The sequence below is a fragment of the Coptis chinensis genome, chromosome 9 (assembly GCF_015680905.1).
Source record: "Coptis chinensis isolate HL-2020 chromosome 9, ASM1568090v1, whole genome shotgun sequence".
Lineage (NCBI taxonomy): Eukaryota > Viridiplantae > Streptophyta > Magnoliopsida > Ranunculales > Ranunculaceae > Coptis > Coptis chinensis.
This window is the reverse complement of record NC_141464.1, coordinates 17,760,935-17,788,917: the sequence shown is the minus strand read 5'-3', so window position 1 is coordinate 17,788,917 and position 27,983 is coordinate 17,760,935. Positions and strand designations below refer to the sequence as shown.

At 34.3% G+C, this 27,983-nt stretch overlaps 2 long non-coding RNA genes across 7 annotated transcripts; one reads left to right on the top strand and one right to left on the bottom strand.

The window, feature by feature from the left end:
• The first annotated feature begins 273 nt into the window (after positions 1 to 273).
• LOC147475078 (uncharacterized) lies at positions 274 to 27,983 on the top strand. 5 transcript variants are annotated; one of them, XR_015208154.1, is made up of 6 exons: positions 274 to 1,212; positions 1,745 to 2,383; positions 2,471 to 2,650; positions 3,923 to 4,046; positions 5,173 to 5,981; positions 27,969 to 27,983. It is a non-coding gene; the product is annotated as an uncharacterized LOC147475078 (long non-coding RNA). The 5 variants fall into 5 exon arrangements; XR_015208153.1 differs by lacking the exon at positions 27,969 to 27,983 and adding an exon at positions 7,317 to 7,899; XR_015208156.1 differs by lacking the exon at positions 27,969 to 27,983 and having other exon boundaries at positions 2,506 to 2,650; positions 5,173 to 5,767.
• LOC147475079 (uncharacterized) lies at positions 9,390 to 12,275 on the bottom strand. Of its 2 annotated transcripts, XR_015208158.1 has the most exons (3): positions 11,105 to 12,264; positions 10,202 to 10,944; positions 9,390 to 9,629 (listed from the first exon to the last, which is right to left on the bottom strand). It is a non-coding gene; the product is annotated as an uncharacterized LOC147475079 (long non-coding RNA). The 2 variants fall into 2 exon arrangements; XR_015208157.1 differs by having other exon boundaries at positions 10,202 to 12,275.

Genomic DNA, 27,983 nt, shown 5'->3' with positions numbered 1-27,983 from the left:
TAAACAAAACTGTGCTACTCCTTTATTAGTATAGTTTAGTTTTAATTTAGGGTTCTCTCCCTCTTTAGTTTAGTTTAGGGTTAAGGCTAAACCAAACTCGGCAACTCCCTCATTAGTATAGTTTTGTTTTAATTTATGGTTCTCCTTCGTCTTTAGCTTAGTTTAAGGTTAATTAATTAGTTTAGTTTTGTAGCCTCCATTATAACCTATTAATAAAAATCTTTACTTCTTTAATATTCAATTCTTGTCTTTACATTTTTATTTTTTGGGGGGGGTTATGGACAAAAAAACCAACCAAGTTGGTTTCTGGCTGTCAGTCCTCATCTCATCGCTTCTGTTTTTTCTCTTTGTCTCTCTCACTCTCCCTTTTCCTCTCCCTCTCCAGACACTCTCCATCTCCACTCCTCCTTCTCCATCTCCACTCCTCCATCTTCCTCTCCCACTCCGCTCACCCCCACTGCTTAGCAGTATACTGGTTTAATTAATCTAAAGATATTAGGCTAATCCCCCATTAGAGAGAGTCCAATGGGGTATTATAAAAAAAAAAAAAAACTCTTTCAAATGGACCCAGGCGACATTGGAGATGCCCTTATGTTGGTAAACTACCTCGTGATTCAATATCTAAATAACAGTTTACATAGTCCTCATATAGATTCCAAAGGGATTATGGATATTGTCCATGGTGAGAAGCTGAAGATGACTAAGCTGAGGAATCAAGGGTTCTGATCCTGCAAACAATGATGTTGTACACATAACTTCACCTCATTACGTGAAAATAGATGCGACGAAAGCATTTGTTGAGAATTGCTTAAATCCAAATGTGAAGTCTTTTGATAGTAAGGTAGACTGTACCTCTGATTTGAGCACCAAAGACACTGGTGTTCCTCCCCTGTAAAGGAAGCAGAAGATAAAAGGGTAACTGAAGATATCTTGGTTATGGACAAAACAAAACGACCGAAGGCTGTTTATCAGGATGAACTTTTGTTGGTGTTGCAAGTCAGAAGAACACAAACTTGAGTGTCAGGTTCTGCGGTATACGAGTCCAAAGAACACTTCTTTACTCTTGTATTCGCTACCAGCTAAAACTATTTTGCGTGATGAACAATGAATATGCTCGCTTGAACAATATATTCTTCCGCAGCTGGTCACTTATTTATGACAACTAGGCTGGTAAAAATCTGAAGATTCTCATGGAAGCTCGCTTATAAGCAGGTACATCAGCCTCCACTGGCACATGCATTGCTTGGTTTTTGTTCATCCAAATTTTGACTGGCATCTAGCTCGTAATTCTGATTTTGATGTGTGAAGATTTCTGGTTTTTGTTAGTATCTATGGCTGCTTTTGATTGTGTAATTCTGTTATGCTAATTACTTATATGATGCTTTTTGTTCTTGTTGATTGTACTTTAAATGGTTATGATTATGTAAGGAATGTAATACTCGTCAAAAGAGAAAGAATTAATCTCATATTCTTGTTGAATTCTTTTAAATTCTTGATTTTTTCAGATTAACATGATATAGAATTCAACGAAAGTGGTTTGATTATGGTTTTAGATCATGTAGTTGTAGAGAACTAGTATAGAAACTCTTTTTTGGATTAGAGTACCAATTGGGTTTACTAGTTAAGACACTTGATAAATAGTTGACACATGCTGATTTCTTGTAGCCTGAAGTGGCATGATAAGTATGAGTTGGCATGACATAAATACATGAGGTGGATCATGAGTTGGAATGTTGAGTTGCAGGAAGAGCATGAGGTGGAATGGGACGTAGAAATTCTTAAATAACAGAGAGGTGGAAGCCCTGGGAGAGAGCCGGTCCTCTATATGTAATAGTGGTATACAAGTAAGGAATAGATAATATTTTCCATCCAAACAGTTATGTTTTGAACTGTACATGGTTCACCTTGTCTAGGAATATATAAGAAGATGAAGATATAGTAGAGAAAGATCAAAGAGTTTTTCTCCCTTATTGTATTTCTTAAACTAGTTTTCCTGTTTAGCCTTCCAAAGAGTATTGAGTCGATTAAATACCTACGGATCAATTCCGCCGCTCCCTTTGTTGTTAGAGGTTAAGTTAAGTTCCGTACGGATCAAACAGTAGAAATTTGGCCTCTACATATAAGTTGCAGGCTTGAAGTCTCATAAAGTAGGACGCTGTGCAAACTAGTTGTGTCTTACAGAAGGTTAACAACTATCACATGCAATCTGAAGACTTCTCATCTTATCAAGGACTCTCAATGCTCTGTCACCCAAAAGAAAGATAAAAAGGAGGAAAATGAAAACAGGTTTTATCTGTTCAGTTTGAAAATATCTGCAGGTTGATAAAAGTTCTTGTCTCTTTCCTGATCTGCAAAAAAATATCCACAGGAGTAATATGCTCAGGTCAGTCTGACTATTATCAACTCAATTGATGTTTTACTAGATGGTCTCACTATTGCCTTATCTGCCTTTTCTGTTTCCTGTTATAAGATGGAGGAAGAATTTTATAGTACTCAGGTATTCAGGTGTTTTGGAAGCACTACACAGAGTGTTAAACCAGAGAATTACTATGAGTTGCTTAGAGTTTCAGTTGATTCAAATCCGAAAGCAATCAATGAAGCTTAAAGGAAGCTATGAAAGATACACCATCCGGATATGGCAGGACAAAAGGTCAGTATGTAGAAACTATTTTCCTTTTCAAGTTTCCAAATAATTTAAGCCTGCTGCACTTTTCATTTAGAGCACACTTCAACTAACAAAGTAGACACCATGTGTATAATCTTACTACGTGATCTAGATCATTTTAAGACCGAACCCGTTTAGTTGTCACTCTTGATAGAAGTCAACCTCTTATGAAAATCAGAGCTTGGAATCAATAATGTAGACTAATCTTAAATGGTCATACGAATCAATATGTAGTATAAAATAGTTTTTCCTGATATTGTAAGCGAATATAATGGAATCTTTATTGTTATTTCTGAGCTATAAAATTTAGTCCTTCTCTGGTGGACAGGTTGTACCACAGTTAGTGGTGCGCACGATTTTCAGCCACATATTAGGAAGGTAAAACGGGAAACCACCGTAACAAAAAGTTTTTACAATATGAGAAAAAAAAAAAACTCTCCAATCTCCATGTTTCTTCACTTGATCTTCTCTGGTTCTCTTTTTTTCTTTCTTGCAATCCAGTCTTCTTCTTCTTTTGGTTATATTCTTCTTTTGGTAATGTTGATATGGCAAAAATCAATCGATTGTGCAAACATGCATTAATTTCTTGTAGTATATGGTAATTCGTTGATATGGATGAGTGTATATGGAGAAGAACAGTCATTTATATGTGTTATTATTTTGTTTGCTATGTTGTGAACTCTTGGGTTTTGGTTTTATTTGTTTATTGATGACGATTTCTGAAAGGTTATTTGGCAAGTTTTTTTTATGGGAGATTAGTAACTAGTTAGTTAGTTCTTTCATTTCTATCAATGTGTTATTGTTGCTAATTATGTCTAGTGCTAAATGGTCAAGTGCCATATATGTTTTGTGATCCTGTGGATTGTAGTACCAAAAACGATGCTAATTACGATAATTTTTCGCATCTCGTGTCATCTCTATCTAGATTAGGCCTTTTTATTTTACGGTCAAATTATGGAGAATGTTTAATAATGTTCCCAATCTTTACAATGTTAGTATTCCGCTAAATTAATTGGAACAGTCTAGATGGATCATTTATGTTTGTGTCTGCCAACTTCAACCATATTGGAAAAGGTGCATATTAGGTAAACCAGATTTAATTTATTTTAAGATGTTGAAACATTTGGATGCTGAAACGACGTTCATGACGAAACCAACTAGGCTACACTTCTAGAGCTCATTAAGTCATTAGTTTTACTATTTATTTCTAAGTCAACTGAATTATAATGGAGTTCAGAATTTCTTGTTGCAATGTAGTCTGGGTATGACGCATTGATATGGAGAAGAACAACATCAGGAGGAAGAGGTTTTCGCTGCCTTGGGCATACAAGACTAACAACGAATTTTCATACAGTTTTGGAGAAGACATCTCATAAAAAAGGTACGTGCTATTTCTTTTTAGGGTGGTACTGTGTTTCTGTGTATTTTAGGATTTAATACCGTGGAATGTTATTTTTCTTGTTATTTCTGGTGAAGAATGTTGCAAAGAAGTTTAGGGCACAAAAGTTTCTTGTTATTCGTTATCCTGTGGTGATACTAATCTTAATGACAAGTGAGTTTCTCAAAGTAATAGCAAAAAGTTAATGATTTTCCCTTCAATTTCAAGTCACATTGGAAGCTGGAGGTAAACAAATTAATTTTGTCCAGGAACAACATTTTAAACTAAAAATGGTTTACACGAGAACATCTTCATTTGGCACAATGGAGTTCTTTTTCCATTAAGTTTCTTGTACCTAAATGTTCATGCCTTCCCCTCTAGTAATGCCTAATACAATTTTGTTGCACTTTCATATATGCCTTAATGTTGATTTAACTTTTTGATATTCACTTTGTTTAAAAAGCTCATAATAAAATTTCTGCAAATAGGGTAAAAGATGTTTAGTTTATCAAACTGTGGCCGTTTCTTGTATCAGTTGGCAATAGATGGGAACTTGTAATGAGCTCTACGGGGCCCTGAACTGCTCATGTATGTGCCAAATTGGTATGTGTTTCACAGCAGTTCATGTTATGTGAATAAATCCCCTTAGTATGAGAGTCGATCTGAGTGGTTGCTTCCAAAGTCCCACCTTGTGCTCCAATATACACATATGCATTGAATACCTTACCCAAACTTGGATTGTCTTCAATGCAATTTCTTCCTTGTTCCACATAAAGGAGAAAGAATAATAATTTGTTTACTGCTTTTGTCATACTTCGAATATCGCAAGCCCATAACATGACAGTTCCAGTGATTAGGTTTTACCTGGGCACTGAGTTTCCATTCTTAATTCTTTCTAGTAATTATAAAATAATTCTTCTGTCCATATACATGGGATGACTACGTGCATAAGTGAATTAGATCCTTCTCGTTGGCCAAATTCACATTGGCGCTCGGTGAAGGTTCCTTTTAACAAAAAATGGCTTCACCGTTAATCATTACAAAATATGGATATCTTGTTTGTTAGCTTCTTTACCTGGAAAAGTCAGAATCATATTTTCGTAAGCTTCACTTGAAATAATTAATGCAGGTAGGTTGGGATGAGTCCACTGCAAGGGAGAGGTGGCCTAGAGTATTACTCTTGGGAAATTAAATCGTTGGCATTGAGCACAGGGGAATGATTTCCAAGGTACACCTTACCTTAGATGTAGCCAAGTTTTGTTGCTTCCCTTCTTGTTCTGACATGATTGTAAAACCCAGTAATTACATTATTGGATATATGTGGATTGAATGTATTTGCCCGTTATATGAACTCCCACTTATACGAACTCCAAAAAAACTCCACCATGAAAAACAATGAATTAGAAGCTGATTTTTGGAGATGTTCTCCCCACAATATAGATCATCCTTAGAAGAAATCAGCATATTTAAAGATGTCTAGATGTATCAAAATTAGCTTACAATGTTATAAAATTATCCAACGGTCCAGATTTTTCAAATTTCAAAACAACTTTTGACAAGGTTAAACATTTTCGTTTGGGCTGATTTTTTGTAGGGAGATTCTCCATTATGAGAAGACTATTTTCACCAAAAACTAGGCCTCAATTCATCTTATAAATCCACTTTTTGTGGTGGAGTTCATATAAGGCGGAATTCATATAACGGGTTATTATTATTTGGTGTCATTTTATTATGGTTTTGATAGCTGGGTGCCCCATAACCCATGACCCATGTAGGAAGACCCACCTGACTCATATATAGTATGTAGACTAAGATATTCCCAAAACTCTCGAGCGCTCTTCTTCTTCTTCAACAACTAAATAAAATAAGTCCTGGGGGTTGGAATTTGGAGCAGGATTCTCACTGTTTTGGCTTTCCATCTCCATTATACTATCTAGGGTAAGTTATTTTCCTACTCTCAATTCTTAACTTAGCTAGATGAATTTTGACAGGAGTATCCAAAGAAAGTGTTTAGTTTCGTTTCTCATATTGTAAGAGCTGATTTTAGGGTATTTGGCAATCATCCTTGTGTTTCTTGAGGTTGAAATTTCTAGCTAATTATATACCCACTGTTACAGTAAACTAGTTCTTAAAAGAAAATCGGCACCTTAATCCCTTAGTTGTAAGAACTAAGAAGTGATTGAAAATTTGAAATCCATGGTCTAAGTATCCGACTATGTATTGTTGTTTACTTAATCTTCATATTATGCTTGTAAAGAAAGTTTAATTTATCTCGTCATCCTTTTCTGTTGATGTCTATATCTTTTATATATTAGTTGATTAGTCAATTAGCTACCTTGTGGTTATCTGGTTACTTGGGAGGTTGTTTGGTATGCCTATTTTATACTTGAAAAAATACCTAAGAAAGATAACCATCTCCTAGTACAGGGTTGTCGCCAATTTGCTTATAAATTCATTTTAAAGTATGGATCTCTGCAAAGTGTTGTACCTTGGATTGTTTGGTATTGTTGGTGTGTTCTTGGGTGCTGTGGGAACTCTATAGAAGTTGGTTTAAGAGTGTATTTTGTTCGCCTTGTCGTGATGATATGAGATTGTATGATAGCTATTATATCCTTAAATTTTAGTATGGTTAGTTGGAGGGAGCTTTGCCACATTGTGTCTATGGAGGCAGTACCTCTTAGGCGGGAGTTTTCCCAAATGTAGTGCCTTATCGACCGCACCTTATTGGAGGGATTTTGTATCTGTGCGCCTTGCCCGTACCTCTCAAACGCTGAGGGAGTAATACCACTTATATAGCCATAGGGCGGTAACTCATTGGAGGGGTTGTTACCACAAGTGAGGTCCTTGAAAGGTGGTATCCCGGAAAGGTATGTAATATTCGGGAAGGAGTAATACCACTTGTGAGGCCATAGGAAAGTACCTCATTGGAGAGAGTTTTACGACAAGTGAGGCCCAGTAAGGGTGGTACAGTGGTACCCCTCAAAATACATAGTTAGGTATAGATAATAATTTGAATACCTGTGGCTGGATTGAGTGGCTTTATTGCATTGTTATTACCTACGCTATTGTCAATTCGGTTGGGATTAACCCTAATTTACGCTAAGTTGTATTATATGTACTTACACTCTTATATTTCTTGTGTATATGATTGGGTTTTGGTTATTGCTAGTGAGATTTTGTCGTCTTGGTTAAGCTTTGCCGTAGGATATCGCTTACACAAGCTTGTGGCTTATATTAATTTTTCAGCCTAATTTTATATTAATATATTTTTAGGGAACCAACCAATGTCTACGTAAAATTATGTAAGTATCTATTTGAGTTGATATTAGTTAGCCTTGATAAACAAAAGAGTTATCGTTTTTATTATATTACCCAAAATCTCGACAACATAACAAAAATTGTGCAAGAATTACTTAACATATTAGCGTCACACTAGTGAAGTTTTGACTTGCGTGACTTCTTATCGAAATCATCTGTTATAGCATCCAAATCAAATTCTTTATCAAAATCCCGTTCAATGTAGACAACATGCAATCTACAAGAAACTCATCCCCATCTTGTATGAAATCGTGTTTTGACCAATTTCATTGCTGAAAATACTCGTTTTGTAGTTGTCGTGAAAACAGAAAGTGTCAAGACAAGACGAATCAATCTATCAATGAAATTATAGATTTTTGACATTCTTGTTTCAGTTAGTCCTTGACATAACTCGGGATAATAGACATTTTCTGAAAAAGATGATGATTAAGCCCATCAAGTTTATAATGTTGTGAATGCGAATGTGAATGCAACATTATAAAATTGATGTGCTTCATCATTATGTTTTTCAAAAAATGTCAACCATCTCCGAGTTATGTCTATTATTTGATTAATAGATTGATTCGTCTTGTTTTGTTTTGACACTTCTTATTTCCACGACAACTACAGAACAAATATTTTCAGTTATGAAATTGGTCAAAACACGACTTCTTACATAATAAGATGGGGGATAAGTTTCTTGCATACTGCATGGTTGCATACTGTATGGTTGTCTACATTGAATGGGATTTTGTTAAAGTTATGCAATAATAGATGAATTCAATAAGAAACCACACAAGTCAAAACTTCACTAGTGTGATGCTAATATGCTTGTCAAGATTTTGGGTAATATAATAAAAGCGGTAACTCTTTTGTCTATCAAGGCTAGCTAAGGATGAACTCAAATAGATACTTACATAATTTTACGTAGACATTGATTAGTTCCCAAAATTTCTATTTTTTCCATGGCAACTCTCCTTCCATAAAATCTTGGTTCCTGTTTGGACCCTCATAAATGGTTTGTATGGAATTATTTGATCCTCCTATTCTGGGGCTTCGTTGGACCAATTGTGGGCAGTGAGACTTCCAACTCGATGGTATGCTCGGCAACACATCATCTCTATGGACCAGCTGGGCATGTTTTCTGGACATGGCACTTTCGTCGCTTTTATATATCGCAAGCTTTAGCCCGGGTTAAGTAGCCGAGAACGAATGCTTTCAAGAAACACATCATCTCTATGGACCAGCTGGGCATGTTCTCTGGACATAGCACCCAGACTAGACCTTTCAAATCTGTAGGCTTAGCTTGGGTTCGTAGCTAGGGCACAACATGGCATGTGGGCCAAGCCTCACTATAAGCCCATAATCAGCTGAAAACAAGGCCCAGCCGGATCCCACAGAATTTGAAGGTTTTGACTCTATTCAATGCACCTGAAAACTAGGGATAAGAATCAATATCCAGAGATTTCCTAGGTTTTCGGGTGGTTACATATTGAAAAGTTTTCAGCAACAGAACTACATTGAAAGCTCTATACTCCGTAGACATTCAGGGACTTGATTCTTCTGGGGTATGTAGGCAGCCACCGAATTAAAAAGTGGTTCAGTCTCAAACATCCAAACAAACCATCTCATTACTATTATTATCATTCAATTGTGTGTGTCATTTTATGGGTTGTGATATTCAGAAGGTAGATTTTTAAGAGTGAGTATATCTGTTTTGCTTCAGTTTTTCCCCCGACAATTCCGCCCATAGTTTCTATCCAATTTTAATGAGTAATTTATTTACCGTTATAAAACTTGAGGGTTGATACTAGCAGGATCCCTATCGTCACCCAAAGTAATACAATGGTGATAGACCAATAACAATCAACTGCCAAATAACCTTACCCTTAACACGAATCAATAACCCAAGTTGGAGACTGTGATGCTACACGTCTTATTACCTGAAGCAATCGTTGCCATAGAAGAACTACTAGGAGTCATGTTATTGAGATTAAGCAAAATCTGATTGAGTACATCTAGAGTAGAGTAGTAGAAACAGAATAAGAATTTCTAGAAGTTGGTTATTTAGAATCTTGATGAACAAAAGGAGGATAACCATTCTTCTTATAAAAATATGGCTCTGTATGACCAAATTTCTACAATAATCACACTCAATCTGTACGAGCTCCATGACACCCTTTTCCACCACGTTCGCGACCACTTGTAACAAATCCACCAGGATCGCTGGGAAGCAAAAGCAACATAAGCTTCTTCGAGAACAAAAGGTGCATATGCAATAAACGCTCGCTGAAGGAAAGAATAAGCATTAGTAGCGGCTATAGATGAATTCTTATCTTTAAACAGAACATAATCAGAATTTAGTCTAAATAGAAATAGGGGTATTCTGAAAATCCTCTCAATAAACTGATAAATCAATAACTCTTCCCAAAGGTTGCTAAGAACACTATTTTGGTTGCTAAGAACACTATTTTGATGAAAGTAAAAATGTTTCATTAATATGCACTCACAATCATACATGTGCAATACATATTTAGAGTACAAGAAAGATAGGCTACAAATGGTTAGGCTAACCCCGAGGCCATGCACTCAGCTCCCATCACCACGTTATCAGTTGGGCCATGCAAAGCATGGGAAGAACCGGACTATCATATGGGTGAGCACAACCTCTTTATAGCTTGGGGTGAAAGTCTCTGCAGATTGCAGATTGAGGGATGTCCTCAATAAGCACCAAAAGCTCAAAGTCATAATCATATTGCTACTCAAGTCCATCTAAGACTAACTAGAAGTTTGGTCTCTCTCAATCTAAAAGTATAGTCCTATACCAACTGTCGACATTGGTCCCTATATCAACCATATACCTGTTTGAAAGATTTGTTGTCATTCGCCATTGAGCTTTAATCAACTCATCCCACCTGCATATCTATTGAAATTATGCTCTTTCCTCAGTTCATATCTTTCCTGAGTTCAAGCATAACCATCCCCAAATCGTTCCTTTTATTTTGTGCAATCACATGGTTCACCATTAGATTCTTGTCCTCGAAGATCATTTCATTTCGTGTGCTCCATAATAACGTCCAGCAAACTGCATATGGAAGAAGTTGCCAAAGACTTTCTCCCAATCCTCTGACATGATGTTGCTCAGTGAACGGTTTGTCACGAAGAAAAATTCAATAAACCTGAGAAACATTAGAAGTCTGAGAATACATCTTCTCAAGGGCTTACCATATCATCTTTGCAGTATCAAGAAACTAAACCGTGGAATCAACAGATGGTTCCAAACTATGCCACAACCAAGTGATCACCATAGACATCTTACTCCACAAAGTTTCAGCATCGGGAGCAGATTCATTAGGTTGATCATTTGTTAAATACTTGAGTTTCATATTAGCACGACGAAAAACACTACCAACTTGAGACCATGCCAATTAATTATTACCATCCAATTATACAGAAGTAATTTATTTACCAATATCAGGGGTTGAGGAGGATTGGTATTAACCGCAACACCGCTAGTAGTAGTTGAAGTAATACCTCTACTGTCACCCATAGTAATACATTTGAGATAGTCCACTCAAATATACATTCAATAAATTTTCCCCGACTATGAGAGAAACAAAATATTCAAGAGGTCAGATCAGTGTGGAGAAAATAGCAAAAAATAGAGGTTTGGCCAAGATAACAGAAGAAGAAGAACCCGTTTTTGAGGGGTTCAGAAAAAATATCACAAAAGTAAAATTCTGAGATGATGAAAAATTACTCACAACAACAAAGATTTCAAAATGCACGAGCCAAACTTTCAAACACAATACTGACTGATCAACAAATCCCCAGAACTTGTAGGGTTTCATAAAAAAAAAGGAATGAAATTTAGGGTTTTTCATAAACTGTAATGGGTTACTTAGAGCAGGTGTTTTGTTAGCTGACCCTACTCTTGCTGCTATAGCCCCCTATTACTAGTTGCAATTAGGGATGGCCCCCCGTTTCCAAACAATATTAGGGATACTCCCCTCCAGTTGCAAGACCAAACTACGAGATGATGTTCTTTTTAAAAGCGAAGAAGCACAGCCGTTAGATCCTGCAACTGGGGTTATTCCTATTTTTTTTTGAAAATAAGGGGTCATCCCTAACTAATCCAGCGCCAATTAAACCAGCAGTTATTAAGAATAAGAGGTATGAAAGATCAGTTATTAACTTTTTCGCGGTTTTTTTGGGGTGTCGTATACTCGTATGCGTGACTTGCGTTCCTCTTGTCCTCTTGTGGGAGTGTTAACTAGTCCGCTCAGTTAATCGCTTTGTTTAGAATGTCGAAGCCTCCCTCTACAACTTCGAGCTTTTAAAGCAAGTGGTTCTTAGTAGTGCCCACAAAGGTTTGGTCTTCTGGTTTGGCTCTTACATGGGGCACATTGTGCTCTTACATGGGGCACAAAGGTTTGGTTCTTAGTAGTGCCCGCTAGTATATATATATATATATATATAAAAGCTCGCGCACATTCTCTCTCCTCACCATATCGCTCTATTTTGTACCCCGAGCAATATGATTGGCTCCTACAAAATCGGATGTAATAATAATTAGTGATACCTCCCCAAATTTGTTTAAATCTCCCTAATATATTTTTATATTATTATGACCTCTTCAAATTCTAATTTTATAAACAAATAATAATGAAAAAAAAACAAAACAAAATAACCAAAAAAACCTAAACCAACAAATCCAACGCCAAATACAGAAACTTTGAAAAAAATAAAAAACCCACAAAGCCCTTTCTTTTCAATCGCTCGGTACCCTTGAACAAGGTGAACCCTTGGAAACTACTATACTTGACATTGAAGACAACACTGTCATAGATGTAGAATTGCAATATGATGTGGAACAACAGAATCATCAAGTACAAGAAGATGATCTAGCAAACCACCCAAGTGAGGATGAGAAGAAAGAGGATTATGGCAATAGAGCTTCCAGGCGTGTCCAACTTTTGCTGTTTTTGTTGAAAAATAATATAAAAAAGAAAAGGAATTGGTACAGAAGAGAATTTGGCGTTCATCCGGGTAAATATCCGAAGGGAGTTATGTTTCTTAGTTTCAAGATTTGCACTATTTGCTTCAAGTTTTAGATTATGGAAAAGCTCAAGTCAAGTTCCGGCCCTTTTATCATCTCACGGTAGCATTTCCAACCCTTGGCGGCTTACATCATCGATTTCAAATGGCAGAAGATGCACAATCTTTGGTATACACTCCTACATGGATAGTTCTTTGGAGTTTTCATTTCTTTTTGGTGCGAACGCTTGCTTCATCACCTCGGAAAAGTATGTAATATCATCTTTACTAAAATACATGTATTAGTTGTAATCAAGCACTTCTTCATGTTCAAAGAACATAAAAAGATTTGTTGTTGTTCCTTTCTCTCGAAATTTACTATATATTTTTTAACATATACTAAAAAAGCTACACCTTATGGAATGAGCAAATGACTTTTATATTCGGGTCTTGGTCAGTAATCGTGCAAAGAAGGTACTACATTAATCTTCGGGGATCTGTTCAATTGCTATCGCTGAAGAAACCTTTGCATCAGCTACACATTTTCATCTTCGTGTTGGAAATTGTCCATGTGATATTTTACGCGACAATGATGGTTCTTAGAGGGTTGAAGGTAATGTAGTGTCTCGCAATACCTATCATAGATATGTTATATATCCATCATTGACCCACAGCGTCAAAGCCAGTCAAAACTCATAGCAATCTTCATTATATATAGATCTGCCGAATGGAAAAAGTGGGAGGAATCAATCGCATTACCACGACGGTTGAAACCGGGGAAAAAGTTCTTGATTGCCAAGTGCCCAAGTATCTATTTTGGGTCTCCGGCAATATTATCGGATAAGAAATGCATGTCTTCCTCGGTGAGCGAGTAACATTGTACAACGAACATCCAATGCACCACCGGAGTGCTAAAACATTTTCTCTTCGATCTACAGCTCACGGTTCGGGTAAAACCAAAGACATGCTCACCGTCAGCTCGAGTTTTTCAGGCTGTAGGATATTGGAGAAAATCGGTTGTTATAAGCTAGATTGTGAGAGATTGACTATACTTGAAATTAAACAATATATATCTTCCACCTTTGCATTTTTACGTCAGCTCTCTTGGAGGTGCTGCAATGTTTAAGGTAGTCAATAAAATAGGAATTGAGGTCAGAGTAGTGAGGTTGCATGAACATATATGTTGTTTAACTCACGTACATACACCTAATATGGTACTACTTTCATTTTTGTCCATACTTTCAGCTAATTTGTTGCGTGATTATACATATTTTCTTAATTTGTTCATGACAGACTATTTTCAAGTATTTTTTTCATCTATACAAGATGTTGTCAACAAAATTTGAACCAGTTAAAAAAAACGTTATATAAAAAACGATTTAGCATAATTGGGATTTCCGTTCTTAGGATGGGTTTAGTATAAGTTAGATTCAAATTAAATGGTCTGTTTTCTAATTGATCCTCCAGGATTTAATTTATAAAAAACTCCTATTGATCTGTCAAATAAATCAGGATTCAAAGTAATAGCAAAATCAATCAAAGACATACGAGACAAAGCACTGACATCACAGTCATCACAGGTAAGGGCAATTTTTCTTTTGTCTCACTATCAGTTTGGTTTCTCATCTTCTTTTTCGTCAGCATTTACTCATTTGTAATTTTTATATGAAACAACTATTAATATATGCAGGTTTGCAACTCTTGCTATGGTAGTTGTTTGTATATAGGTTTGCAAGCAGTGCTCCTATGCACTTCACTCTAATCTGGTACAATTTTTATGTTATAGTTACTATAATCATAATAATGTGGTTGCACCATAGATACTTAAACTTTATAGCTTTCATTTGTGGTGTGAGTGCTAATCATTAAGCAATAGTGATTTTATCATAGCTGAGTTCTCTAAGTTGGAACTATGCATGGTATGTATCGGTCTTGACTAAAGAGATAGATATGTTGTAATGTCAAATTAATTATTATTTTCATAATTGGCATTTTCTGTCTTACTTCAATCCCTTTACGCAAGTACATAAAGTGGATAGAACTGAAAATAAACGACTAGAGTCCATTTACACAAATATATAGACAAGAGGGTTAGTTCATGTTGACCACTATAATTTGTTAACATGTGTATCTATACTAGCAAAATGAGTGTGTCATGGACGTGAAGTGCTAATGTTTGTTCCTTACTTGGACTCATCTTTGTTCATCATGATTTGTTTGTAAAGTTGAAAAGGGTTCATAGATTAACTCACGTACATACCTGATTGCGTCTCAATTAGGTCATTGGTGAGTTTTGATAAGATTTCATTTTGAGAGTCAATTTTCTTTTACCCGCTGATCGAATGCATTTTGTTTTCTTAAATGGTTAAAAAATAAATAGAACTTGGTACATAGACAATGTAATAGACAATGCATATCATGCCTTATGATGAAGGAAAGTCAGTGGCAAATTCACTAGCTAGACAATGTAATAGACCATGCATATGTGTTATGTTTTCTTTTTAATCGTTATGAAAATATACACCCTTTTATCACAATTATGATAAAAAAAACACTTGGATCCTTATTGCGGGACAAGGATATTGTTCTTTGGTATTTTTTTTTTTTCTTGCAAATCATTCTTTCTAAATTTTCAATGAGATTTTGAGTTTTGTAATTTACTTACAAGGAAACAATCTTGATGACTATAAGAACCTAGATTAGAAGCTTTGGAGAATATCCCTACAGAACATAAAGGTGAGTTGAATGATTGGTGCCATTAATAGATAATGATGGAGAGGGAAAGAGTATGTGCGTGACAGGAGGTGGAGGGTATCAAACATCGTGGTTGGTCAAGTTGCTCCTATCTTAAGGTCAGAGACCCAAGTATAGACTCTCTTTCCCTGTACTTAGTGCTAATAATACACTACACATGCAAATTCTCTTCCTCAAAGATTAAAAAGTCAGTTTTTACTTTGGTTTTCAGGTTGCCAATTCGCTTGAAATTGTGTTTTGGGCTTTTACGTATGCAAATTCTAAAGTTGATTCAATGACCAATGTCCAAATAAGTTATTCTCGAAGTTATTGTAAGATTATATTACAATCAATAATTGTACTTTGCATTTGTTCCATTTTATTTCATTTGCATTCACGCGATGCACTGTAAGTTTTAATTTCTTTTTAATTTCATTATTATAGTTGGATTCATCATTGTTTGCGATTAAGTTCTTAAAAGTGAGTCTCCCGTGTTCTCTTTGACCTTTCAGTCTTAATACATAAAGTTCTTTGCTGGTAAGTATCTAAGAGTGTGCAACGACTTAGTAATATCAATTGTCTTTTGGAAAATTTATCTTCTCTTTTTTGTAGCCCTAAAATTCTGTTTGTTTTTCTTAACTTAACATTGATTCTTCCGACTTTATAGGGATTGTTTTTGCGAGTTATTATTATTCCCCGATGGGGAGAAGCTAATCCGATCCCTTGAAAAAGGTATTTATGAAACTATCCTTGAAAAGGTCTTGAATCCCAAACTCGATCTTTTTTCCTGTTTTGAAATCATCTAATATAGATTATCTAATTATATTCTTCCATCGGAAATGATACTCATTGTTTGCATCACATATTTGTGAATTAGCAAGAATTTTGAGTGGGGACAAGGGTGAATTGAATCATTGCCGGTTGTTTCCATTTTAATTTTTAATTTCTTTCCTATGAGTTGATTGGGACATTATTCTTTTACTTGAATTTTGAGGGCTTTGCAAATTTCTTATGCTTACTGGAACATGTATTGTTAATTTTGTGGTTGCGGGAAAAGATATGTCACGGGGACCCTTCTTTCAATTAGGTGCATTTCAGTTTTATTATCCCTTCACAGATTCATGTGTTGAGTGTTATTTAATGAGAGTGGGGAGCCAGATATAGGGAGTTAATTAGTAGAAGTACGTCCACTCCAACAAATGGTTTGTAGTCTTTTTTAAGTTATTGGTCACTTTAGTTTGCCCTCATGATATAGGTTGGCTGACAATGAAAGACCTTCATATATTGTTTTGATACCGCAAGAAATACTTCATGATACCTTAACAATGTAATTCAATGCTCCTTTCAAATTGAAAGCTTACATAGTGAGGCGGCCTTGATAATTCTGACCAAGCCTTTGTCTGTTGTACATAAAGAATTCTTATTGAGCTAACTCTCTGACATACATGATACCATTAGAGGGTATGAAGGACTTGAATTTAGGATTGGTTGCAAAGAAAATAAAATTTGAATATGTTGCCTATTTCTATCCTACTAATATGATGGCTATTTTTTAGAGAAAAAAATAGTAGTGCCCAGAAAAGGATTGGCATAAAAGTGATTGAACAATCAAATTAAAGATGTGTTAATATTGATAGCCTAGCTTAAAGTAAACTTGGGTTAGCTGGCTTTGGTATACAGACATAGTTCATCATGTGTTATTCTACAAGTTCTCTAGTGTGATTCCCAATTCTCTATTGTTGGTAGTAATAGAGTGTCGTTGAAGTTGCTTTGGGGATAAAGGCTTCGATAGGCTATGGGTAGAATCAGATTCGGTTGTAGCAGTCGGTTCTTCATACTTGCCATGGTTCATTAAGCCTGGGTGAAAGACCTACAAACAAAGATTGAACATCTGTTGTGTCTAAAATTCGTGGATTGAAGCAATTTTTGTTGCAGACAACTAAGCATGCTACCAACTTATAAATTCAAGTTATTGTTCTCAATAAAGGAAGACTCAATGGCTAAATGTCTAGGAGTTGCACTTTAGAAAGTAATTAAGAGAAAGCGGTGTTCATAGCTACAACATTTCAACTGATGTCCTTAAGTTCAAATAATTTGGTGCCTCTGCACACAATTATATTGGACCTCTTATAACATCTTCATCGTCTGTTATTGCAATCTTGGTGATTAGGATATGATGGTGGCTGTAAAAAAATTTTGTATTCGTCTTTACTTTTGTTTATCATTTTGTTTGTGTATGTACGCGTGAGTGCTATCAAATTTTGGGAAACTTTCATAGTGAACTTCATTTCATCTTTGTAATTCTATTATTGTACTAATGGAAGGTTCTTTGTTTATAGGAAGTTTTGTACTGTGGCAACCATCTTTGACGGCATTGATGTCTATTTAAGTTTGAAAATCATTTCATTGGACTGATAGTAATAAACTAAGAGTAGTCATATTTCATGAACAAATTAATTTAACCGAGTACGTTCAAAGTGATATTACTGTTGTTTTCTCCAATAACATTCAAAGGATTGGGATCACAATTAAGTCGAATAATAAAATCTCATAATACATTCATGAATTTTCATAATTGTAACCGAAAAGTTAGGCATTCATCTTCTAAACCTTCTATTCCCCACTTTGAACTTTAAAGAAGTGAAACACACCAAAAAACCATTTCAGATCTCTTATAACTCCCATTAAAAAAGTAGAACATCTTAAACACTTCTTATGAGTCTTTTCAGGTCTACTATTTAAATAATGCACTGAAAAATGGAATTGGGAAACCCAAACTTTGTCCCTCATACCCGCCATTTCCCAAGACCTCCATGAACATTTTTTATCCTCCCATCCCAATATTTATTGCAGAACCAATGACATGAAGCTAGGAGACTGCTTTGCTAATTAGCATTAAGGTAATACTCGTATTTGGGTTTTGGAGTTTAAACTTCTTTGTAGAGGTTTGAGATTTTGTTAATTGGGGTAGCGACATTTTTCCTTCCCATTGATTATCATTAACGTGGATAGATTTTAATTTGATCCTATTATATTAAGTTCAATTTCTCGACCTAGGAGTATCATTTCAATTGTTAATGTCGCGGGGGGTGGTGGTAGTAAAGGGACTCAAGGAGATATTTGATTGGCGGCAGCTTGCCACGTTTGGCATGAACCTTAAACCACATGTAGCAGGTATTACTTCTTCATCAGGGCATTGATTTACAACACGTAAACAGATACCTTATTTATTAGTAGATGGATGGATTTTTGCTTTGTACAGATTTTGTTCTTATTTTGGATAATATGCTTATTGTGAAAGTTGCCTTGGTTTGGTTTTTCATTTATTAGAAGGTACCTTAACAACATAAGTTGCAAGGGGATTGTAAGTTAGTGTAGGTGCCTTGACAACTTAAGTTATCATAGTATGCATGGTAAGGACATTGATTAATTAGAAATGCACGTTGGAAACATTGGAGTAATAGTAATGGCATGGACACAACACACAGTACTAAATTTTTTCTAAGGATGTAAGCTTTTGTTTTTTTTTCCCCTAATTTTTTAAAATTTTCTTTCAAACCATGGTGACCCTTTCAAACCAGTTTTCAAGTTTGATAGTATCACTTGGTAAAATCTAATAAGGGTGTTTACTTTTTTTATTATTGTCTTTTATTTCCTGCTTTACATTTGTTTACAATTGTTCTTTTCACTTATGGTATCCCATTTTTCAGTTGTAAGTGTCAGCCTAGATTAGTTGGTAAAACCTTTAGGTGATAATACCAGAGGTCTGGGGTTCAAACCCCATTTGCACTCTATCGAGTTACTAATCTCTTTAGAAACAGGCATGCCCACAAATTTTGTAGGTGCTAACGTACAAGCAAAGCTCTTCTATTCAGCGGATAGGGAACTTAAAGATATATTACTGTTAGAGCTACTACAAGTTGCATAATGTCTCTACTCACAACTTAATTCATTGGAAAAAATGAGACTAACAGTCAATGTAGCCAGGCAAAGTAGAATGGAAGTTGTTACTTTCGAAGGGGATGCTCGACAAGCAGTGAAACTATTTCTGAAGACTTCCAACTCTTTCAACTGGGTTTGGTGACCATAGATAGTATTTTTGTTCATGTAAAAAAAAATATTCTACTACTGTTAGAGCTGTGGACAAGATGTCAAGTGGTGCAATACTCAATGAAAAAATGTTAGGTAATTCTGAGATATTAGTAGAAAATCCGAATTTTTATTTAGCAGGATTTAGGAAACCAGTGGATATATTTTACATGCGAACTTACAAGTTATAATGCCCTCAGGCTTACCTTCGATGCCAAATGTAGATGCCAAATTGAAAAGATAATGATTGTGTGAAACAATTAGGTGCTACATTCTTGATAAGATTCTGAGTCTGAAAGCATTGTTCAAGTAACCTTTTAGTGTAGTTGTAGGTATATAGTAGTTGATCTCTCTTTAAACTTTTTAGAGTAGTCACTTTGTTGTTTATCCTGCTAACTCGCCTTATTTTTATTACTTTAAGTGCACAAAAATTGAAATCAGGAAAACTACAATAGCTGTCAAGCCCATTTCTGAGAAAAATATTAAGAATATTCAGAGGTATGCATATCTTTTGAAACTAAAATTGTGTGCACCATTTAATTTAGTTAATCACAATGGGTATTTGTTCATTTTGCCATCGACGCACCACTTCTCACACTTTCCAAACAATAACCAAGTGCCATATCCTAATACAAATGCAGGTACAATAGATCAAATATCCTATACCAATAAGAAAGAGGATTTATATAGATTATAGAAAAAATCAAAATGCATAATTTGGGGAGGTTTAATATAGATTATAGAAAAAACCAAAATGCATAATTTGGGGAGGTGTTAATAATTTGGATTAAAATGAAGGAGAAAGTAACAAATGGGGAGAGGTTTCTCTAATTTACAAACTCACCATATTTTTTAGGAGTCTCTAATATTTATCTGTTAAGAAAATAGAGGCATATGGTGAGAAGAGAGAAAATGCGCGAGATCATAACAGGTAATTAGTTCAAGAGAGAAGACTGTTGCTTTTATACAACTGATCAAAAGATACACGAAAGTGTTTACCATCTCTTTAGTAATTTGTCAAAATTTTGGATGGTGGTCTTCAAATTTTTTGAAATCATTGAATTTGGAATCCTACAAGTACTACAAACACATTATGAGGTGAAAGTTTATATCCATATGCTGTCATTTTCTCAATGAATTACAAAACATAATTTTTTTGATTATTAGTACAAATTTAAATAATTACTAAACTGGAAAGAATATTTAAAATAGTCTATGATTCATATTCAACATTAACTGGAGTTCTATTTGTCATGTGGGTAAGACAGTTGTGAGCAACAACACAAATTCATTAACAAGGCACAGAGATAAAGAAATACTAAAATGCAGTATTGGGTAGTTAACTCAAATGTTGCCCTTGGAAAGGCAGTACGAAGATCTCAGCTCAAGTTCATTGACACGTTTTAGGATGGACAAGAAAAGAACATTAGTATAAGGTTCTTGAGCTGAAAGGTTAGTTAAGCATGCATTTAGACATTGACACATTAAGACCAAGTTTGGGAGCCTAATAGAAAGATAAATTTATATCGAAGCATTTGTTTTTCCTTTTTGATAAAACTTGCCGGAAGAAATGATGGCTAGGGTTTATAAGGATCAACCTTTAAACCTCTTCTTTTTATTCATAGATGTAAATGTATAACACCCCCTAATTCTTATTGAACAAATTGAAGAAAGAAATTATATTGTTCATTTTTCACACAAAGAAAGTATATGCTTCCTTCATTGAAGAATCTATCCCAAAATAACCTCTCAAACAACTTGGTTTACATATAAGCTATCATAGGCAACAAATACGTTTTTTAGTTCGTTAGGGATCTACTTCAGTGTGTTGGACACTACCTAATTGTTTACAATTCTATAGATGCTTAGGACTCTTAGAAGCTTCTTTCTCAAAAGATAACATCTATATAATTTGTTATCAAATTTTTGTAATGAAAAAATAAGTGTTTTTTCTCTACTTGCTCTTTTGTTTTCGATATGACACTGGTATATGTATTGGGTTTGTCTAACTATATATTGTCATTGTTGCATTGTGTATAATAGGACTGGCTCTTGCTCATTATGGATTTGGATTTTAGCACTAATGCACCAAAGAGCTTTGCAGGTTAGTGCTTGGCCTCTCTACCTCTAACACAAAGGGAATGAATCCATAACAACTCTCCACTCAAAGGTTTTTCTTCACGTAAGATTTAGAATAAATTTGCACATTTTCCTAAGTTATACATATACACTAGGGTCACCCAAGAAAAACAAATCAGGGCCGCTAAAAATTATGGTTCCTATCTAAGATTCACACTTTCAAAGAACTATCATTAGATACCTATGTATAACTTGGAACATTGTTATATTATGGAACTAGGATAACTTACTCTAGAGGTTGCACCTTATATATAATTTATGTACTATATTACCACACAAAATTTATTAGATGTGATGAAGTTGTTGTAGTGTAGTGGTCATCATGCTTGCTTTACACGCAAGATGCCTCCAGTTCGAACCACGTATTTAACTTTTTTTGATATAGGTGTACAGAAGGAAAGAATGTTTCCTTATGATATGTATTTAGCATTGAATCATAGTGTTATAGAAATTGCATGTTTGAGACTTTTGAATCTAATGTGATCCAGGAGAACCAAAGCTCATTCAAAATTTTGTTGAAGATCACGCATTCACTAGCTAATAGTTCATTCAATATGGTATTAAATGTATAACTGGTATGTTTTTTTTTTGTTTTTTTTCCCTCCAGGTCAAACATAATATGCCTAACTGGGTCTGTTTTGATCGCCCTAATAGTTATAATCAATGTGCTGCAAATCTTTGACAATGTTCAACTCTTTAGAGCGATGATGAATTAACAATTGTATATATATTAAGTTTTTCCCTTCATTTGAATCTTTGCCCTATTATTTATAAAAAAAAATGCATAGATGGGTAACAAACTATACAAGAAATCAAACATTGGTGTATAAACTTTTTTTTTAGCAAATTTGGGTAACGAAGTGTACCATGTTTTGCAACGTTGGGTTCTGTTTCACTTCCGTCAAGTTTTTTCACACATGTCAAGTTTTTTCATACGTGTCAAATTGCCACTAGATAGCCACATAGGAAAATAAGTGACACATAATTAGAGAAAAAAAAAAAAAAAAACTTGACACGTGTGAAAAAATTGGACGGAAGTGAAGCAGAACCCAACGTTGCAAAACGTGGTACACTTCGTTACCCAAATTTGCTAAAAAAAAAAGTTTATATACCAATGTTTGATTTTGTGTATAGTTTGTTACCCATCTATGCATATTTTTTTTTTCTATTATTTACTAATAATACAACATAGAGTTTGGTAATTCACAGTACAATTTTGTGTCCATGCTCGACTTTGTTTGGCTTTGCAATTTGGAATTTAAGAATTGACGGATGTCATAGTTATTAAGACCGGTAACCAAGTAATCTCAATTGTAAAGTTGCTTGAGAAGATGGGACGCAAATCAATTTATGTTGCGTAGTGAGTGTCAGTATTTAGACGTATAACATTATTATATTTTGTTATGCAGAGTAGTAATCACTGATCTACATTGATAAATCTTATATTCTTATATTGTTGTTCAGTAGTTTATGAATATTTGAAGACTTCACAAAGTTAGTTGCTTTCTTCCAGTTAGATGTAGATGATTGTTCTGCACCTGCTGACACGACTTCTCTGCCCTGAATGGAGAAGATGAGTTGGACAAAACCATATTGTACAAGATCATGCAGGTCAACGACTTTGGACATGGCAGAAGGACCAATGATTCAAGTACGTAAATAACTGTAAAATCTATAACTTTTACCTATGTATCTTATGGTTATTGAATCTATTATCAGCTTTCTCATCTATATTTATTTGTCCCATACTTTCATAGTTTGCATTTCAAAAAGTTACTTCACATCGTTAGTGTAAGTGTATTAATGCATATAATTAGAATGTGGTTCGTACAAGTATTGAGGTGAAGTTAATGATGATGTTTGTGGTGGCTTTTGTTGTTTGAGTATCATCAAAATGGAGAATTTTTAGGACTTCAACTCATATAGGATCCATACATATATAAGTTCACAATATAGAGGTTTCTTTGTGTATGACAAAAAATCCTTAAGAAAAGGGAAAAGAAGGATGGGAAGGACTTGACATTTGATAATCAAAAGAATGGAAACCAAAGTAACACTAAGGACTAGGACAAGCTACACAAAAAAAAAGAAGAAAGTGTAACGATCCCAGATTTATGTGAATTATTGTATATTTGAGAATTGAAACCCTCAACCTAAAAACTTGAGATGCAAACTTGCTTACCACATACGAAGACGAATTGGATAATCAGCTAAGACCATATAAAAAAGATATTTCTCTCATCAATTATAAACTAATAATATGCTTTGTTCTAAAAGAAACAAAACAGCCTTAAAAGTAGAACAATGTCATCAATTAATTTTTTACATGTTAGTAAATATTGTTTGTCTTCTTCACAATTGGAGTTTAGATTTTGGTTGACATATTTACTAGCTTAGAAAAAAAAAAAAAGTAGCAAATTGGAAGAGTAATGGGAGAGCAAAATACGAGAAAGATAGAGTAGCAGAAGAAAGTAGGAGAGAGACAAGATATTACGTAAGAGAGAGAAAGTGTGTGCACTAGACTAATGAATACTACTTCCTTAATCCAAAAATTAAAAGTTAAGTAGATTATTAGTTTATGTGCTAATAAACCATTGGAACAAATAGCCAAGATCCCACCTCTTCCAATTGTGCATAATGTCAACTGATCGATAATTAGAAGATCATACCAATTATTTTATGTGAACTAATCCTGTTTAAATTATATGCCAATAGATACTTCGTTCTTGGGATTGGCAAATTTCTTCCCTTTGAAGAGGGCCATGATTGTACCTCTTTAACTTTGTTGCTATGTAAAGCTTCACAGTGGTTTTTGCATCTCCCGGAATCTCTGAAAGTCAGGTATGTCAAACTTATTTTCAGGAATCACAATGCCGATCGATTGGGTGTGTATGATCAAGGGACTCTGGCTGAGTGCCCATTCTATATTCATAATGTTGTTCCTTCTCTCCTTGGTTTTGTTACTATTATGGTCTAGCTTGGGAAGATTGTTTGCGTTATTTTCTGCAGGCTGCAGCTTCTCTAGAGATTGAGAGCTTGCTTGAGTTAGCATGGCAGAGGGTGAAAGACACCGCAGCAAACTGTTTCACACTTTCACACTAATGACTAGCAACAACGCAAAGTTTTACTTTTTAATGGATTTTGCTCAACGTTCTATGTTTGTAACTTTGTTTAATAGCCATAACAAATTATTGGCACTAGGAACTTTGATCAATTAATTTACTGTATGAGTTTCAATATAGTTTGGTAGCAAGATTTTTTATACATAATAATAAAATGAAAAAAATTATATAAAAAGGGTCCCCGTTCGTTGAATGGGTTCAAAAAGGAAAGGAACTTAGAATGGTACCCTTTGTGCATTGAACAAAAAGAAGGCTATGGTGCCCAATAGTTCCATGGACACACTGTTTGGAAGCCTCCGAGTTATGTAGCTCTACCCATAAAAGTTTAGGAAGGTATAGATCGACACAATGCTCTCTTCATTTGGATTTCAATTTAAGAATCAGCCGGTAGTGTATTTGGAGTGCTTGGGTTTAGCTAAAATATTTTCTTCTGCTCGAGGTATATATACATACCATTGCTATGATAGCTGATATGTTTTCTACATCTATTTTGGTTTTGCTTTGCGTGTTAGAATGTTAATTTAAACTGTCAATTTGGCATTATAAGCTCCATTGATTGATTATCAGTATTGACAGGGTTTAATTGATAAGAAAAGATGTTTGCACCAAAGGCAAATGCATCATAGGATGTAGAGTGAAAGATTTATGTATCGTATCACCAAGGAGATCGAGCATATTGTTCCCTTGCACTTCTAATATGTGGTTCAGTATAATATGACTTTACATTATTAAGTTTTCAGATATAATTAAGTATTATGTAATTAGTTTAAAGCAAGATACTAACATTTGATTATATTAACATCTCTATAAACTCTACATGGTCGATTGGAATTAAAACATGCCAATGGTTATATACAATAGACTGTGTGAGTTGAGTTTTTAAAAATTTCAACAACCCTTTTTTTAACACAAACTATGGGTCTTAATGAGTAGAATCTGCTGATAGGTCTCTTTTGCCCTATTGAACCACGAACCACTTATGAGCTTTTCCAAAACATCGAGAGAAAGAAAGGAGGGAAAACATTAGGTTAATGTTGCAACAAGCATTATAACTAATGTATGATGAAAAATAGCAATACACATCTTTTTGTTTGGAGGAACACTTGATACAAGATCTCTTTTTGGAAAAAAAAAATATAAAGCAATTGTAACATACTATGTAACATATTGTTCATATATCCTAGAGAAGGTGATTTAACCCCTTGGGAACTATTAAAATGCGCCTATATTTTGGTTATGTGTATTCTTATTTGAGAATGAAGCACTGAAATGTTAGCTATACACAAAATTCTGATTAGTGATTACAACCAATATTCTCCCTTCCATGTATGAGGATTCACAATTTTATTCCTTTCTTGCAGGTTACATGATAAATTCTCCAGGTTGTGTATAATAATATTTTTGGAAGAGAATCCCTTCCCAAATATATATGGTGCTACCATATATGCCTCTAGATCAAGGATCAACCTATGGAGCACACTTTTTGAATAGTGAGGGGTTGATGAAAGACATTCATAATTGGTAGAAATATAGATGCTTGATTGAGGGTTTTGCATAACAGGCCATGGATCCATGATCATAGAATGGGGTGGAAACTATGCCATCTAAGTCGACTATGATTTAAATTGGTCGACGTGGCTTGGCAAGTTTCATTAGCTATAAGTCCCCATCATAAGTTCATCTAGAAGTACTATCATTTGGAAAAACAAATTAACAAATGTATGAATATATTGAAAATGATGTTATAAGTAACAATTTTTAATCCCTTTTGTTATTATTACTTAAATCTCATATATAATATTTCAACTACTTAGTATGCTATTTTATTGTTTATTACTTTATTATTTCTTACCTTCGATTCATTTTTCTCTTGCATAATTAGCTCATGCCTCATGGTAATCCTGACTATTAACAATAATGCTTAGATGTGTTTGAGTTTATTCTATCGAAGCAATAACCAATATTTTACTTTGAGGTTATTCTTTCCAAACAATAACAAACTTTATACTTCGGCTTAGCTAACAAATTTTAGTGGTAACTATGATTATGGTGTTTGTCTTTTTTGTTATTTATATAGTTATCAGTAGAGCCTTTGTTTTGGTGCGAGTAAGGTTCTTGAATAAATATAATATGCATATTGTGAATCAACGGGCATTATATTCAAACATGATTACTTCATATAAGGGTTCTTGAATAAACATAATATGCATATTGTGAATCAATGGACATTAAAACTCACCAAGATTACTTCATATTTTGACAAGATCTTACTCTATAATTACATTGTGATATTTGGAGACATTTCCTTGGGTTGAAAACAAATACCTAAATTTTGTAAGTATGCAATATGGGCTAAGTTTGTAAATCAAAGGACTTTGGGCTGAGATATTACTTGAACTAATTTTGTAAGTATGCAGTATGGGCTTTGTTTGAAGTGGACTTACTTCAAAATGAAAATTCAATAGGCTTTATTTGAGTTGGACATTAGTGACGTTACTTCCCATGGAAAATCCAAAAGGTAGGGCATTTTATCAAATTTGGCCTTTAAATGAACTATGGGCTTTAGTTAGTTGTATAAGTAGAAGTTGGGCTTCACAAAAATAAACTGCAAAGAAAAGAAAAGAAAATATTGAAAAAAAAAAAAAAAAAAAAAAAAAAAAAAAAAAAAAAAACTATTTGTTTAATAGATTTTTTTAAAAAATATACAAAAAATTAGACTTCAAAAAAATATGAAGAGGTAAATTTCAAAAAAATTGTAAAAGTAAAAATAAATTAATATCACTTTTAGTATCTTCATGCAAAAATTGATTTTATTTAACGGACTCCGTTCCCATTGAATAAAAAAAAACAGTCTTTTAGTCTATGGTCAATAAATTTACTGTATGAGTTTCAATATACTTTGGAAATAATATTTTTGATCAATAAATTTACTGTATGAGTTCAATATACTTTGGAAATAATATTTTTAATACATAATAATAAAATTTATAAAAACGGTCCCCGTTCGTTGAACGGGTCCAAAAATCTAGTGTGTACCAAAGCTGAAGAATACATCCATCATCTGTTTGTCGACTTGTTGTTGCTAAGGCAATGTGGAGTTGGTTTCTGTATTCCCTTTGATGTTAAGATGCATTTACTAATGATCACATGGGTCTGAATGAAATGCAAACCCCATGGAGCTCTAACTCATGCAGATTGACTTTCCGAAAGATCAACTTCCAGTCTATCTTGTTGTTGTATTTAGCTCATAGGAAACAAAAGATTTTCAAATTTAAGTTCCAAAATATTCAGCAATTCATATGTAATGTTAAGTTGATTATGCATTGTAAGCGTTTTATGTATACGATAAAGATTTTGTAATTTTTGTTTTTATGCCATTTTTATTTCATATTTTGAAGTTGACTCTTTCTGGCCTGAATGAATCAGTTAATCTCTGTTTAACCTCTTAGGTTTCCATATTATTTTCCTTCCCTGCCCACTTATGCCTACAATATCGCATTTCTTGTAGAAGTGAAGCAAGATG